General features: G+C 42.0%; 1 long non-coding RNA gene across 1 annotated transcript; it reads left to right on the plus strand.

Annotated features, from left to right (window-relative positions):
• The first annotated feature begins 1,585 nt into the window (after positions 1 to 1,585).
• Positions 1,586 to 5,940, plus strand: LOC309371328. The gene is made up of 2 exons (XR_014169054.1): positions 1,586 to 1,686; positions 5,731 to 5,940. It is a non-coding gene; the product is annotated as an uncharacterized lncRNA (long non-coding RNA).
• The last annotated feature ends 1,012 nt before the right edge of the window (positions 5,941 to 6,952 follow it).

The raw sequence follows: 6,952 nt of genomic DNA on the forward strand, positions 1-6,952 counted from the left end.
GGAGGAGGGAAGGAAGGGGAACCATGGATCCTCTGCTCACGACTGCAGCAGATCCCCCCACCATCCGTAGGCATTCACTCCATAACACACACAGACATTTCCCCTTACTTTCTAGGAGTAAAAAAGTGAGTGTTATGGAGCAAAAAATATGGTAATTTTTATTAACAGGCCAATCATATCACATTATTTCAAATCACATTAATTCCAAATTATACAGCCGATTTTTTCAATTTTGTTGGGGGTACGCATACGTCAAGCTCCGGATGAGAATCCAAACATCACTTCTATTACTGCATTAATTAAACAGTTCTATCCAGTTCTATCCAGATAGTCTCTTTTTTACTTTCTTCATTCTTGTTGTTGTCATATATTCCTTTCTTTGCGATCTCTGATAATCTTCACAGGCAGGTTAAGAACAAACATCGTCTGCGTGGGTTTTACGCACTTCATAAGTCATATTTCATAGGGACAGCCACCATTCCACTCCTACTTCGAAAATTTATCTTCAGTCTGCCCATTAGTTGTCCCAGGCTTGTAAAATATCTCCTAGAGGGCTCTGCCAGGTTAAAGATCAAATTCCAAACATCGTTCACTTTCAAACAGTCCTGGTTCTCCTCCCCCTGTCTTTCTTAATCAAGCCTGTCTTGCGAGACGCCATTTTAAATCTGCGTCATAAAATTTTCCATTCTCCGATCTTTACCAATCCTCTCTTCATTCATCATTAATTCATCCCACACAGTTTTTAGATTCCTGCTTGTGTAGTAAAATACGGCGGTTCTTTTTTCTTTGGGGTGGAGGGTTATTTATGCTCATATAATATAAAGAAAGAAAAGTTTTTCCTCCACCCCACCTTCTTAGCTCCAAACATACCCATCTCTTAATGGCGCTTCGTCTATTGATTTATTTGTCTTTCGCCTGCCGCTCCAATCCCAGAAATCCATTAATCAGCAGTCTTATCTCCCGACCTTTGCTTGACATATGTGCCTTAACATCTCCAATTATATATTTCCAATTATATTTTCGTGTTAAAGCAAGCCAGCACGCACAAATTGGAGACGGCGTCCGGGAAGAGCCGAACACACCAAGGGCTTAGCCAAGTGACCGGTGCACCCCCTTCTCTCGAGTCTGGGGGTGCATTGTGGCCACCGCTGGCAAGGCAGTCCCCCCATATCCTTGGGGAGGGGGGACTGCATACTTCCCATAGCAGCCTCTTAATTACCTCGTATGGGTCAGAGAGATGTTATTGTCAGTCATCTTCCAATGCGCCACCTGGTGGCCCCCCACAACTTACTTACTTTCATGCCCTTTTCGTTGTCAAAAAGCATCACCTGTTCTTGATAATCTGCTTACATCCATTGTGATCATATTTGTGTCATACCAATGTTGTTCCATTCATTATCTGTGTTTCCTCAATGGCTGTTCTTCTTTGTACCATTTTCACTTCTGTGCCCTTGCTGGCCATGGCCTGATTTGTTCTTACTTATGTTTAATCTGATCAGCTGCAGTAACCTCCATGGTTTTATCAGTGATGTCACAATGCTCTGTTTGCCATGATGGTGTCATCATGGATCCTGATAAAGTCAGAGTGAAGGCAGTGTGGGCAAAGATGAGGAAGAATGGTGCCCAAAAGCATCAGCATCAAAGAAGAACTGAACAGCATCAAGGCAATTGATGAAATGGGTAGTTGTGGGTAATTAGCTTGGCTGTACTGAATATGCAAATTTCAGAGCAATATTAGAGAATTTTCAGTGCAACTCTACCACATATTTGTATTAGAAATACTCCAACAGTTGTGTGCACCACAGATGAGTGTCTGTAACCACATTATATGCCAGGCCAACAAATTTAGCAAGATAAATGTAGCCTTGCAATTTATCAACATGCATAAATCAAATGTGTACCCAATATCCCCCTAAAGGATATCGGGGAAATAAGCAGCTGCCTAGATGGATAATTGTAGTGTGTAATGCAGTAAAAAAGAGTGGCAACCATGATCACTGACACAGAATTATAGCAGGGGATATTCCAAAAGGGAATGAAAAATTATTGCTAAAATTGTAATTGTCTTTTGAAATCTCATCATTTGAATCACAAACAACACACATTTGGAAAGGCTCAGTCATGGACAATAAAAATACTATGCACAGAATGGAACAGAAACAATTAGTGTGATTTATATTGGCGAGAACAGTAATTTGGACCAGTTGCTTCTCCTTCAAATAGTCTAGAAGGACAAAAGAGGAGAAACGAATATCAAACAGATAGGAGGTAGTTTGGAAGGGAGGGTAAATGTTAAATTACATAGGTTCCTTCCTTCTCCATTTGAAGGTTCTGACATATTTGACAAAATGTGTCAAATTTGTGGAATGCTTTCCCCAGGGAGGTTTGGCTGGGGTCTTCATTATACACATTTAGGCACCAGGTGAAAACATTTGTCCAGGTGAAAACCAGACCCTTGGCTGATTGACATCCCAATGCCCTTTTAAATATGTTGTGGGGGATTATTGGCTTGTTGTTCTTAATTTTATTATGTATTTTGTGGATTTTATATAGTAATTTTATGTTGTGCACTGCCATGAGACCTATGGATAAAGGGTGATATACTTTATCTGTTATATTATAAATGTGTTATATAGATATGTAATTTGCCACTGTTTTGTTTCCAAACAATGACACTTTTAGAAAATGTCCTCATAAGATGAACCCTGCTCATCCTTTTCCATCTGTGTGGACCAATTTTAATCAATGCTTTATGGAGGGCTGTTGCGAGGGCTAAAGCTGCAGTCCTAACCCCTTGGCTTTCAGTGCCATATCCTCAACCCCACCACTTTCACTGGCTAGAATGAATGGAGGGAGGTGGGAAATCAATGAAACCAAAAGCTGCAATCCGACCCTCACTTACTTGGGAGTAAGTCTCACTGAATTCATTAGGATTCATTTCTGAGTAGACATGTTTAGTATTATGCTGTGGGGTATTAAATTCATTTCCTGAAACTAGGTTGTTCACTGGAGTCTTGGTACAATATTGTTATTTGTTACAAAACCTTCCACTGTGGAAAAATAGAATATGAATTGCATTTACTTATTTATTTATAGTTTAATGAAAAATGTTAAGACTTTATGTCATTAAATTACTCTATATTCAGAAAGCTTGTGAAGTTTGTTGCCAGCTAATGAAACAATTGTCTAAGGAGAGGCAGCATTTATTTTCTATAACACTTTAGGGAAATGTGGAAAAAACTTAGCTCTAGATTAAGAATGAAGTTTAATCTCTTTACTACAATTGCTAAACTCTTCGTAATATATAAAGGAGGCTAGGACTACATTCCCTTAGGCAACCAGAGAGCAACAGGAATGTGCATTCAGTTTTAGTTAATACAATAACGAAAACTAAATTAGTCACTTTCAATTTAATTAATGCTAAAACAAAATAGAAAGCAAACAAAATTTTGTTGGATTTCATTATGGTTTCCTAGATGCCTAACATGAGGTAGGGATGCAAAGTTATGCAACAATGTGAGAGGTGGCCAGAGAAAGAGGGGATTGGTGAGAGCAAGAATCACAGTGACTGGCATTGCAAATACACTAGGGATCAGGCAAAAGGTAAAGGGACCCCTGACCGTTAGATCCAGTCACAGACAACTCTGGGGTTGCAGTGCTCATCTTGCTTTATTGGCTGAGGGAGCCGGCATACAGCTTCCGGGTCATGTGGCCAGCATGTCTAAGCCACTTCTGGCGAACAAGAGCAGCGCACGGAAACGCCGTTTACCTTACCGCTGGAGCGATACCTATTTATCTACTTGCAATTTGACGTGCTTTCGAACTGCTAGGTTGGCAGCAGCTGGGACAGAGCAACGGGAGCTCACCTTGTCAGGGGGATTTGAACCACTGACCTTTTGATCGGCAAGCCCTAGGCTCAGTGGTTTAACCCACAGCGCCACCTAGGGATCAGGTAAGGTAAAGGTAAAGGTACCCCTGCCCGTACGGGCCAGTCGTGTCCGACTCTAGGGTTGTGCGCCCATCTCACTTAAGAGGCAGGGGGCCAGCGCTGTCCGGAGACACTTCTGGGTCACGTGACCAGCGTGACGAAGCTGCACTGGCGAGCCAGCACCAGCGCAGCACACGGAAACGCCGTTTACCTTCCTGCTATAAAGCGGTACCTATTTATCTACTTGCACTTAGGGGTCCTTTCGAACTGCTAGGTGGGCAGGAGCTGGGACCGAATGACGGGAGCTCACCCCACTGCGGGGATTCGAACCGCCGACCATGCGATCGGCAAGTCCTAGGCACTGAGGTTTTACCCACAGCGCCACCCGCGTCCCTAGGGATCAGGTAGTAACACACAAAAGAGCTTTGTTCAACTTGAGGGAGGACATTATGAAAGCTATCCCTAAAGGGAACAGATGCTCTGAGCTCCTGCTTGCTGCTAAGACCAGAGGGCCTGGCACATTCCAGCATTTGCTTCCCAAAACATAACCCTACTCCTTTCAATATTTTGGTATCTGTATTCCATTCCTTCCCAGGAGCAGATGATGTGGTGGGAATATTTTCCCCTTTAGTAGTTGAGGATGGCTGCATCCCACGTCTCCTCACCTTGCCCACTGCTTCTCGACTGTGACATACCTAGGGATCCTTAAGAGAGTTCTTACTCCTCTCTGCACCCTGACCTCCAGCTTTGTCCCCATCCTCTTCCCCACAAAGTTCTGCAAGGGCAACACTAAGACTGAGAAGGAGGAAGCTGATAGGCAGTGCTATCCCTGGACTGCTTTTAAGTAAGAAGGTCTACTCTGCTGAATTTTTGCCTGGCACACAGCTATCAGAGGCACAGAAATTCTGCTGTCCCCCAATGCCAACCCCAAGGTGTAAAAAGAGCACAGGTTTCATGAATTATAAACCAGTTCTGTTAGTGCAGCTCTTTTAGCAATTGATCTTAGGTTGACGTTATGTTCATCTATGCAAGACCAAGCATAGTATTTAGATGGTGGAGGCAGCGGCCTGATGTCAATTTTTTTTTTTTTAAGATTTACAGCAACCAAGGTTCGTGTGCCAATACAAGATCAAACTGTTAAAAAGACAGCAATGTATTCTAAGAGCATGTGTTGTAGTTATTCATTCATACCTCATAATAACTACAGTAGGGTTATCAGCACGGGTCAAACAGGCAACCTTTTCTTTTCTTTTGAGCAAAATGGATTTGATCTTTTCATACAAATATCAGCTTCCTCATTTAAGAGTTTATACTAGTGGCAATAATTCACTCTCAAGAATCCCCCTACAAGCATAATAACCCCTCCCTCCATGTTGCTGCTACTATCAATTTAACCTGTCCAATGCATTCCCCTTAAACAGCGGCAAACTTTGCAAAATTCAGTGGCACCCTGTGCAATGCAAAAAAATTGGCACCCCATGTTCCATTCTACAGCATTTTTGTGTGGCCAGCGTTGGCCAGTACCCAGTGTGGCTACACTGGTCATGCTACCTTAAAACTGTTTCTGCCCTTTTAAAAAAAAACCAACACACTAAGGGAGCATTCCTGCACATAAGAAGCTGGCATAAAGCAATCCTGTATGAATTAAGTTTCACCAATTCAAAACCCACTGCTGCTGCTACTCTGCCAAAGCCTGGCAGGGAGAAAATAATATTTTGAACTGGTGATTTACACCAAGTATATACACTACTGCCCCGTCTTAGCTACACTAAAATCCTGGACTTCTCAATTATTTCCTCTAGGCAACAATCATTTCTCTACCAGGGAAGAAGAACATAGAGCTTCGAAATGAACCAGGATGGCGTTTTTGAGTGAACCAAGCAATCCTTCTCCATTATGTGAATCTAAGGAAAATCTGGAATGATACATACACCAAAGAAGATCTAGAAATGGCTCCAAAATGAATCAGAAATTTCCTTCTCCGTCGTCTTTAAAAGCTGTTTTGGAAAATCTTTTGGGGTTCTTTCCTTAGGCTTGTATACTTCTATATATTCTCTATAGCATCCATCAAGAAGTATCCAGGGAGTGGGGAACGTTTTTTCATCCCAAGGGCTGCATTCTGGCATGTGGCTAATCACCTGGGGCATCGTGCCAGTGGTGAGTGGGTGACTAGTCATAGTTAAGATTTATCCACAGTTTAGGATTCATATGACATACTAAACTGTGGTTGATCTAAAATGGGAGTGGAAGCTCCTGACCTCCTCATGGCAAGTTGGTGAAGAGAGAAGTGCATGTGACAGAAGCTCACTGCAGCTTGCTTGCCTAATGAGAAATCATGCTTTTGCTTTGTGGACAATGCAGCCATGTTTGTTATTGAATCATGCCTTGAAAGCTACAACACAAAAGTACAAAGTGAAATACTTTGCTGCTGAGATCATCAATGTTCATGAGTGCACACACTAATTTCTCACTTGAAGGGCTTCCAGTTGACCTTGTAGCCTTATGAAGGAAAAGCCAGAAGCATCTGTTTCAAGTGCTTACTGCAAGAATGTACTTAAGTTGTCAGAGACAACTGCTTGCTCAAGATTTATTATTAGTGACCAGGAGTTCCTTTAATCACTGACACTACACATTAAAAATAATCTGGGAAGGAGTGATGGGTAGAAAATGAAGATACTGTCACAAGGTCATGGTCAGATGTCATAAAATTACACGCAATGCCATTAAGGAAAAAAACACAGGTGAGGGTCATGTCTTAAACTGCAATTGTCAAAAGAAGGATATCATTAACACCAAATTTCCATAATAATTGTAATGAGTTCTACTTGACATGTTTAATAATTCTCTTTTGAAGTTCTTGTTTCTTTTTGGTACTATTCAAATAATGGCAATTACAAGTGACTTGATGTGGCCACAATTCTGGACTCCCCAACCAGAATGTACCACTGTCAGGATCCCCCCCAGAAACCCACTTTCAGTGTGCCAGAGGGCCTGAGCTTGTCCAGTGGAATTTTTGTTAACAGA

Source organism: Podarcis melisellensis (assembly GCF_964234715.1).
Source record: "Podarcis melisellensis genome assembly, chromosome: 5".
Taxonomy (NCBI): domain Eukaryota; kingdom Metazoa; phylum Chordata; class Lepidosauria; order Squamata; family Lacertidae; genus Podarcis; species Podarcis melisellensis.